A 10,656-nucleotide genomic window follows, 5' to 3' on the forward strand; every position below is an offset into this window, starting at 1 on the left:
AGTCACAAGGAGCTGCCTGTGCCTGAAGTGGGAATCAAACTCAGTTCCCCAGGACCAAAGTCCACCACCCTAACCACTAGGCCACTCCTCCAACTGGCATGAAAAACCCAACGGTGAGAAAGTAGAAAGATGCTGTATACTGCTTTTGCTGCAAATTGTTCTATTGGAACAAGAGACTGGAAGAACCTAGACAGAACACTGGCAAATCATGATAAGGTGACAAAAAATCACTACAGAGCATTCTTGACCTGGAAAGAGCTAGAGACGGAACTAGTTAGAGTCCACCATAGATGAAAGCAATCAACAGAAGATGGATTCTGAGATTTGTCATTGGAAAAAGTTCTAAAAAGACTGGTATAGATTGTTAGAGAACTTGCTACTCAGATCTTGCTCTCTGTGGGAAGTCGGATCAGTTGTTTGTGCCAAATCATGGTAACTTTCTTAAAATTGTGGAGTTGATGGCAGAGTTTGATTCAGTATTTAAGGAGTATTTAAGAAGAGTAAGCTCTCAAGAACATACTACCTACCTCGGAAAAACAGTTCAGAATGAGATTATCCAGTTACTGGGCAAAAAAAAGTCAAAAAGAAGATTCTGGCACACCTGAAGTCTGCAAATATTACTCCATTTTGAATTGCACTCCTCACGCACCAGCCATACAGAACAAATGACTTTAATGGTGCATTTTGTAACAGAAGAACTATTACAAAATGACATTTCTGTGGTAACTGTCTGAGAACATTTCCTGGAATTCATTGACATAGATAACAGTACAGATGTACTGCTTCAAAAGTTGAAGGAACTGGACATTAACACTGCAGACATGAGAGGACAGGGCTATGATGATGGAGCCAACATGAAAGGGAAAAAGTGGCAGGAGCTAAATCCATTAGCGTGTATTTGTTTCTTTTTTAGAACTTGCTATGTTTTAACAGTTACACCAGCAGGACTATTTTTGGAATTTTATATCAGCTGGGTAAGCCTCTCTGGTTGTTTTATTGTTTTGTACATTGATGTTAGTTTTTTTTTTTTTTTAGTATGGTGGTGTTATTTAAGAGTTCCTCTGGTGTTTTTGTAGATTATTTATAATTATGCTGTTACAGGATTTTGTTATATTGAAATGATTTTATTTTCATTTATAGTGACCCACTTGCCCCTGATGCAAAAACATGGCTGTGTCGGGCATTTTGTGTAAAATTTCTGGGAGCTTTTAATCTATTAATAAAAACTGTTTTTTTTACAAGGTATGCTTTGTTACTTTATCTTCCATATTGGATTTGGCAGACCACCTGCCGTGCTGCTTTTTGTCTCCATAAAAAGGTAACTTTGATTTAAGAAGTTTGTGATTCTTCACAATATTTTCTGATTCTCCTGTGAAGCCCCACTTCACTGGTACTTGGCTTTCAGCTAGGAATAGTGTCATTTCAGCTCTGAGCAGGGCTTAATTTGTGGGGGAAGGGCGTGGAACGCAGTTCCATCACTTATGTTCAGACTGCACTGCTGCAGGGGCATTCTATTCTATCCCCTATCAGGGGCTGCCTTCCAAGCAGCCTGCAGGAAAGAGGAGGGGAGGTAGTGAGCATGGAGCGGAGACAAGAGCAGTCACTGCTCGCTAATCCAGCCCCTTTTCTCCTGTTCCTGGCTCACCCAAGCCGCTCCTAGCTCTCATTTCCTTTTTATCTACAAATTAAGCCCTGGCTCTGAGACTCCTTTGTGCGTACTTGTGGTCCTCATCCTAGGCCTCACAGGTGTTCAGCTAGGCCCTGTCAGTACCAGAGGGTTCAACTTGGAATGGACAGCAGATATTTCGTTTTGGGTGAGCTTTGAGTGTATGGGGGAGTGAGCACCCTAAACATTTTGCAATAACAGCTGCAAATCTGCACCAAATTCAGATTTTACATGCACAAAGTGACATCTGTTTCTGGTTGTGTGGTTTCATAGAAATCCACCTTAACGTTACTGAGATGTCAAATGTTAAGTAACACTACCCAAAAGTTAGTTTCTAACACGCTTAATGTCAACCTGAACAGTCCAAATGTCAGAAATTAAGCCATTAATCCTTGACCACGTATCCTTTTTCAAATCTTGAGTATTTTAATTAAAATTTTCTTCTTTTGACAACATTTTATCAATGTGCAGTGACGTCACAGATGGCATAAGTATTGTCACACTGGGACAGACCAAAGTTCCATCAAGCCCAGCATTCTGGTTCCAACAGTGGCCAATCCAGGTCACAAATACCTGGCAAGATCCCAAAAAAGTTCAATATATTTTATGCTGCTTATCCCAGAAATAAGCATTGGCGCTTAAGTAATTGTCATGTCAGAAACTGATATTTGTGACTGTAGTTTGTAGAAATTTAAAATTTATCTTAAATGGGATGAGGGATTCTTATATTTGCATCGGTGATGCTAGATGTCAGTCTGTGCATGCAAAATTTTAATTAATTGAGGGACGGTTTGAGGTTGTTATTGCAAAAATGTGTAGGGGTGTGTGTGTGTGTGTGTGTGTATATATATATATTTCCATATCATCAAGCTGATCAATCCATAGACTGGTGGGTTGTGTCCATCTACCAGCAGGTGGAGATAGAGAGCAAACTTTTGCCTCCCTATATGTGGTCATGTGCTGCCGGAAACTCCTCAGTATGTTCTCTATCTCAGCAGGTGGTGGTCACACACAGCAGCAGCTCTGGCTAGGCCTCCAAGCCTAATTTTTAGGTTTTGTTGAGTGCCTGGGGTTGAGGGCTCTTTTGAGCAAGTGCAAACCTGGTGGTGCCAGGTCCCTCCTTTTCTCCCCCCTCCCGCTGGCTCCGTTAAAAAAAAAAAAAAATTTTGAACGTCCTTAAAGGCGTTTATTTCGACGTTTATTTAAACGTTCATTGCAGCTACTCACTGGGACACCAGGTCGTTACAGCTCGGAGCGGCAAGCAGGTAATTTTTACCTTTTTTATAGCGGGCAGGGGGTTCCCCGATTCTTCTCCTCGTGGCATATGGCGTCGGAGGGCGAGGGCGCAAAGGGTCGCTCCCCGGATCGCTTGAGCGCTTCTAGAGGGGATTCGGGGGTCTTAAAGCCTGATTCGCCCTTGTTGGGTGACAGTTTCGTGACCGATGAATGTCCCGGTCCTTCCTCCGGCGTGGCGGTTTTTCCCGCCATAAGCGCCCATCCCCCGCTCCTCGCCTCCGCCATCTTGGCCGGCCACGCGCCTCGGACGGCTTCTTCGTGGGCCGCCCTTGAGGTTGGAGACATTAATGCCATGAACGCCCTTAATTTGGGCGACGGCACAAAAGCGGCTAAAGTTAAGCGCCGTTCTTCCCGCGCGGCTCCTTCGCGGAGTGTCGCGCCGGACGCCATTTTGGATGCGCAGCATGTCTCTCCCCCGCTCTTGCGAGCGCCGGTTGAGGGTGCGGCTAGGGCTGTGGCCCAGGCTGCGGAAGTGCACAGTCTGGGGGGTTTCTCCCCCGAGTTTGTTTTGCTGCTGCATCAGGCCTTCCTCATGCAAAACGCTGCCCCTGCTCCCTCGTCTGGTAAAGAGGTTGAGGTTCCCAGAGGTAAACGCCCTCGGGTTGATTCCCAGGCCTTGGAGGACTTTGTCTCCTCCGATGTAGATGAGGGCAGCGTGTCTGAGGTCTCCCAACGGTCCTTTGCGGATTCCTTGGAGGAGACGGATCCCCGCTCGGATGGAGCGGATGACCCCTCTGCAGCGCGGCTTTTTAGCCCAGAGGATTTGCCCAACCTGTTGATACAGGCCATGGACACTTTGAAGATTTCCTCTCCGGAGGACGTCTCTCCCTCAGCCCCTGTTGGCTCTGCCATTATGCTGGGGACGAAGCGCCCGCCTAGAACCTTCCACGTGCATGATGCCATGCACACCTTAATTTCGGCTCAATGGGATGTCCCGGAAGTGAGCCTTAAAGTGGCTAGGGCTATGTCCCGCCTCTATCCTTTGGCTGTGAGTGAACGTGAGGCCTATCTGTGGCCTACCGTGGATTCTTTAATCACTGCGGTGACTAAGAAAACGGCGTTGCCGGTGGAAGGTGGCACGGCCCTAAAGGACGCCCAAGACAGAAGATTGGAGGCGGCCTTAAGGTCGTCCTTTGAGGCGGCTGCTTTAAGTTTGCAGGCCTCAGTTTGCGGCTCCTATGTGGCCAGGGCGTGCCTGACTATGGTGCAGCGGGCTTCCCCCTCGGATCATTCCTTGAGGGCTGAGTGGCCGGCCCTGGAATCGGGCCTAGCCTATTTGGCAGACTTGCTGTATGATGTCTTGAGGGCCTCAGCTAAAGGCATGGCTCAGACAATCTCTGCGCGGCGGTGGCTTTGGCTGAAACATTGGTCTGCTGACCACGCCTCTAAATCCCGCCTGGCTAGATTGCCTTTTAAAGGCAAGCTGCTCTTTGGGGTCGAGCTGGACAAAATCGTGACCGATCTCGGCACGTCTAAGGGCAAGAAATGACCAGAGGTCAGGGCTCGGGCTAGTACTCGTCCCGGTACCTCCAGAGGACGGTTGCAGGAAGCCCGTCGGTACCGCCCGGGCAAGTCGGGTTCCTCTGCCCCCTCTTCCTTTAAGAGGAATTTCTCCCCCAAGCAGCATTCCTTTCGCAGAGACCGCCGTCCCGGAGGTGCTCCCTCCGGTCCTCCCCCAGGGTCTCGTACCCAATGACGGGGCCTTGGTCCACGCCCCAGTGCAGATTGGAGGACGGCTGTCCTCGTTTCTGAGCGAGTGGCCACAATAACTTCAGACGCGTGGGTGCTGGAAGTCATCAGAGACAGCTACAAGCTAGAGTTCTGCCGACCCTTAAGAGACGGGTTTGTACTCTCTCCCTGCAAGTCTCCGGTCAAAGCTGTGGCAGTGCAGCAGACCTTGGACAATCTGATCCGCCTGGGCGCGGTCGTTCCAGTGCCAGAAAGTCAGCTTGGCAAGGGACGTTACTCCATTTACTTTGTGGTACCAAAGAAAGGAGGTTCTGTCCGGCCTATCCTCGACCTCAAAGGGGTCAATCGGGCCTTGAAAGTGCGGCACTTTCGCATGGAGACTTTCCGCTCTGTTATAGCGGCAGTGAAGGCAGGAGAGTTCTTGGCCTCCTTGGACATCAAGGAAGCGTACCTGCATATTCCCATCTGGCCTCCTCATCAACGCTTTCTGCGTTTTGCAGTCCTGGGACGACACTTCCAGTTCAGAGCCCTCCCATTCGGGTTGGCTACTGCTCCGCGGACCTTTTCCAAAGTAATGGTGGTCATCGCGGCCTTCCTACGAAAGGAAGGGGTACAAGTCCATCCTTATCTAGACGACTGGTTGATCCGAGCCCCCTCTTATGCAGAGTGCGGCAAAGCTGTGGACCGGGTAGTTGCTCTTTTGAGCTCCCTGGGATGGATCATCAACTGGGAGAAGAGCCAGCTGCGCCCGACTCAGTCCCTGGAGTACCTGGGAGTTCGATTCGACACCCAAGTGGGCAGAGTGTTCCTGCCAGACAATCGGATTGTCAAACTTCAGGCTCAGGTGGACCAGTTCCTAGTAGCCTCTCCTCTTCGGGCTTGGGACTATGTGCAGCTGTTGGGCTCTATGACGGCCACGATGGAAGTAGTGCCCTGGGCCAGGGCTCATATGAGACCACTGCAACACTCTCTGCTGCAGCGCTGGACTCTGATGTCGGAGGATTATGCTGTGCGCCTTCCCTTGGACCCAGCAGTGCGCAAGGCGCTGAGCTGGTGGATGCAGACAGACAAGTTGTCTGCGGGAATGCCTCTGGTGACCCCAGAGTGGATTGTCGTCACGACGGACGCCTCTTTGTCGGGCTGGGGAGCCCACTGCTTGGGAAGGACAGCGCAGGGGCTCTGGTCTCCTGCAGAGGCAAAGTGGTCTATCAACCTCCTGGAACTCAGAGCCATTCGGTTGGCGCTTTTGGAGTTCATCCCGGTACTGGTGTTGAAGCCTGTACGGGTCCTGTCGGACAATGCCACGGCTGTGGCCTATGTCAACCGCCAGGGAGGTACCAAGAGCGCCCCTCTAGCCAAGGAGGCTATGAATCTTTGCCAGTGGGCGGAAGCGAACCTGGAGCAGCTTTCAGCGGCCCACATTGCCGGAGTCATGAATGTCAAGGCGGACTTTCTCAGTCGCCATACCTTGGAGCCCGGAGAGTGGCAGCTATCTGCTCAGGCGTTCTTGGACATCATGAAGCGCTGGGGCCAGCCGAGCCTAGATCTGATGGCGTCATCAGCCAATTGCCAAGTGCCGCGCTTTTTCAGCAGAGGACGGGACCCTCGATCCCTGGGAGTAGATGCTCTTCTCCAACAGTGGCCGACACAAGAGCTCCTCTATGTGTTCCCGCCCTGGCCCATGTTGGGCAGGGTGCTAGACCGGGTGGCAAAGCATCCCGGCAGGGTAATCCTGGTGGGTCCGGTTTGGCCCAGACGTCCCTGGTATGCGGACTTGATCAGGCTCTCAGTCGACGATCCTCTGCGGCTGCCAGTGGAGCAGGGCCTGTTACATCAGGGTCCCGTGGTGATGGAGGATCCCTCCCCCTTTGGTCTTACGGCCTGGCTATTGAGCGGCAGCGTCTGAGGAAGAAGGGCTCCTCAGACAAGGTCATCGCCACTATGCTGAGAGCGAGGAAGCGCTCTACTTCTACTGCTTACGCCAGGGTTTGGCGTATCTTTGCAGCGTGGTGTGAAGCAGGCTCACTTTCTCCCTTCACTGCTCCAATTTCTTCAGTGTTGGCGTTCCTGCAAGAAGGTCTGGAGAAAGGCCTGTCGCTCAGTTCCCTTAAAGTCCAGGTAGCGGCTCTGGCTTTCTTCAGGGGCCGCCTGAAGGGTGCTTCCCTGGCTTCGCAGCCAGATGTGGTGCGCTTTCTCAAGGGAGTTAATCACCTGCGCCCTCCTCTGCACTCAGTGGTGCCTGCGTGGAATCTCAACCTGGTGCTAAGAGCATTGCAGAAGCCGCCGTTTGAACCCTTGTCGAGGGCATCTCTGAAAGACCTGACGTTGAAAGCAGTCTTTTTGGTGGCTATCACTTCAGCCAGAAGAGTTTCCGAGCTCCAGGCTAGAAAACCCAGATCCTTATTAAGTCCTGTCTGTTGGGTGTCAAAATATTCAATCATTCTGACTGTATTGTTTTAAAATTACCCTTCAGGATTCTTACTATGAAATTGCTAGTTGTCCCGTTTGTGGCCGTGCCACCCTTCAGACTTACCCTGTTCTGGAGTCAGTGTCTGTGCTGGCTTCTGCTCTGTCTCTGTGTCTGTGTTTGTCTTAGGTTCTCTCTGGCTCTGTGTGCGATTGCCCTACTGAACTCTCCTGTGTGGGCTATGCCTCTTCAAGATGGCTGCCGCCTCTTCGTCTCTGCCAGTATCCAAGATGGCTCCCGCTGTTACTTTCTATGGGATGCCCTGCTCTGAGTGTCAAGCCTATGTTTGGTTGCAAGGTGATTGCTGCACCTGTGCTCTGGTGTTTGCTGGGCCTTTATTAGTCACCTGCAGACTACCAGTCCTGGCCTTTGTATCTCATCTCATTTCATCACTCTCATCACAAAGGTCTGGTGTATAGAGTGCTCTGTACCCGGTGTCAGTGTTTGCTCTGTGGTGAGTTTCTATGTTTGGTTTGACTAGCTAGCTTAGGCACCGTTGTAGCTTTAGTAGCCTGTGTATAGCTTTGCTAGTGTTTTATGTTTGTTTGACTAGCTAGCTTAGGCACCGTGTAGCTTATAGCCTGTGTATAGCTTTGCTAGTGTTTTATGTTTGTTCAGACTAGTTTAGCTTAAGCACCGTGTGGCTCGTTGCCTGTGCATAGCTTTACTAGTGCTCTATGTTGTTTCCAAGGTATGACTAGTTCGCTTAGGCACCGTCTGGCTTGTTGCCTGTGCATAGCTTCTAGTGCTCTATGTTTGTTTCCAAGGTATGACTAGTAGCTAAGGCACCGTCTGGCTTGTTGCCTGTGCATAGCTTCTAGTGCTCTATGTTTGTTTCCAAGGTATGACTAGTAGCTAAGGCACCAGTCTGGCTTGTTGCCTGTGCATAGCTCCACTAGTTCTCTATGTTTGTTTCCAAGGTATGACTAGTAGCTAAGGCACCGTCTGGCTGTTGCCTGTGCATAGCTCCACTAGTTCTCTATGTTGTTTCCAAGGTATGACTAGTTAGCTTAGGCACCGTCTGGCTTGTTGCCTGTGCATAGCTTCTAGTGCTCTATGTTTGTTTCCAAGGTATGACTAGTAGCTAAGGCACCGTCTGGCTTGTATGCCTGTGCATAGCTCCACTAGTTCTCTATGTTTGTTTCCAAGGTATGACTAGTTAGCTTAGGCACCGTCTGGCTTGGTGCCTGTGCATAGCTCTGCTAGTTCCCCGTGATTGTTCCCCATGCCAGCTAGCTGTCCGGTTAGCTATTTCCAAGACTATGTTCGTTCCTCGTGTCGCTAGCCGTCCTGTTAGCCATATCCAAGTCTGTTTGTTTCTAGTGTTAGACTAGCCGCCCTTGCTAGCCACTATTCCAAGATTGTGTTTGTTCCTAGAGTGAGCCTAGCCGCCCTTGCTAGCCACTATTTCAAGACTGTGTTTGTTCTTAGTGTAGACTAGCCAGCTTAGGCCCCGCTGGCTTGTAGCCTGTGTCAAGCCTTGCTAGTCTCTGCGTTTGGGTCCAGGGCATGACTTGTTAGCTGGGGCACAGCTTAGTTGTTAGCTGGTGTATAGCCTTCCAAGTCTCTTGAGTTTGCTCTGTGTATGTTCCTGTGTAGACTGGGTTGCACGGGTACAGTGTCTCTATGAGCCTGGGTCCAGCTTACTTGTCATTGTGTTGATTCACTGCTGACTGCCAGAACCCGGATAGTTCTGATTGTCGCCTGGCCTTCGCCTAGGGCCAGGGGGCACTCCTGGATCTTCATGCCTGCTGTTCCTGTAAGTCCTACCGGCCGCAAAGACCTGAGGCTCAACCCGAGGGGAAGGCAGTCAAGCGTAGGTGAAGCCTAGGTCCAGGGTTGTCCAGTTCCTGTGGGTTCCGCTCCAGTGTGTTCCCAGTCAGCGGGTTTCACTCCTGTATGTTCCAGTCCAGTGGGGCCACTCCAGTGTGTCCAGTCCAGCAGGCCCCACTCCAGTGCGCACCCGTCCGGTGCGTTCCAGTTCCGAGTGTTCCGGTGTACAACTCCAGTCCGGAGTTCCGGTTCAGTCTTTTCTTTTTCCTACCTGGAAGGTGATTTTGCCTCAAGGACTCACAAACCCCGCGCTCCCGGGGAAGAAGCCTGAAGGTATGCCAAGGTCCTCGAGAGCGCGTCAAGCGCGGGAGGCGCGACACTAGTACAGTGTTCAGGTTTAGTAAAGTGTTGCCCCACAGGTGTGGCATCCTGGTTGGCACTAGCATTTTTCATGTGATGTCTATGTAAGTTAAATCTTGTCTTTAGCATTTGGCTGGTTTCTCCAATATAGCATCCTTGGTCACATTTCTTACACTGGATGATGTATACCACATTGGAAGATGAGCATGTAAAGGATTCCTTTATGTTGAATATTTTCCTTTGTGAATGACTGTGGGGTCCTGTGAGATGTGTGGGCATGTTTGCAGCTGGATATATTGCAAGGATGTGTGCCCTTCTCTTCTTTTTGAGTCTGTGTTGGGAGCTTACTTCTAATTAGCTTGTGTTTTAAGTTGGGTGGCTGTCGGAAGGCCAGCACTGGTGGGGATGGGAATATCTCTTTCAGTAATTCATCTTCCTGGAGTAGAGGCTGTAGATCATTTATGATTTTTCTGAATTTTTCCAGCTCTGGATTGTATGTCACTATAAGGAGGATTCTGTGTGTGGCTTTTTTTTCTTTGTACTGTAGTAGATTTTCCCTGGGTATTTTGAGGGAGGAGGCAATATTCTTGGAGATTATTTTGGGGTTGTAGCCTTTATGTTTGAAGGATGCAGTCAGGAATTCAAGGTGTCTGTCTCTGTCCTCTGTGTCAGAGCAGATACGGTGGTATCTTGTGGCTTGGCTGTAAATAATGGATTTTTTTGTATGTGAAGGGTGGAAGCTGGAGTTGTGGAGGTAGCTGCATCTGTCTGTGGGTTTTTGGTATATAGATGTTTGTATATTTTTTTTTGTTACATTTGTACCCCGTGCTTTCCCACTCATGGCAGGCTCATTGCCATCGCTGATTAAGACTGTGGTGTCCAAGAAATTGACTTTTCTGGGGAGTAGTCAATTTTGAATCTGATTGTAGGATGGTATGTATTGAAGGAATTTGTCTTCCCCCTCAGTCCAAATCATAAAAATGTCATCAATGTACCACAGTATGCATTTTGAAAGGTGATTGAAGCCCAGCTCAGTAGCCCATCTGTGATGTAATAAATACTCATTCATTGACACGTGTATTATGAATGCACTGCTGGACCAATCAGATTACTTCACCGGGTATTTTCTGATGAACTTCATAAATCAGCTTCCATTCAGCTAGAGCTGTCCGGAGGAGACAGGTAAATATATTCCCTGTCCTTAGCTGTATCTGCCCATCGCTCTGGCCTGCTCCTGTCCAGGTTCAGGATCCCTTATACAGCAGCCTCCTTCCTTCTCTTTTGCCTATTGAAAATTCATGATTTCCCCTCTTCAGACTTTTCTTTCTCCTCCCTCCCAAATATCTACTTCCCTCCTAATCTTCTCTCAATTTCCCAATACCTTCTACACTGTGCTGTTCTGTCT

The sequence above is a fragment of the Microcaecilia unicolor genome, chromosome 1 (genome assembly GCF_901765095.1).
Source record: "Microcaecilia unicolor chromosome 1, aMicUni1.1, whole genome shotgun sequence".
NCBI classification, from domain to species: Eukaryota; Metazoa; Chordata; class Amphibia; order Gymnophiona; family Siphonopidae; genus Microcaecilia; species Microcaecilia unicolor.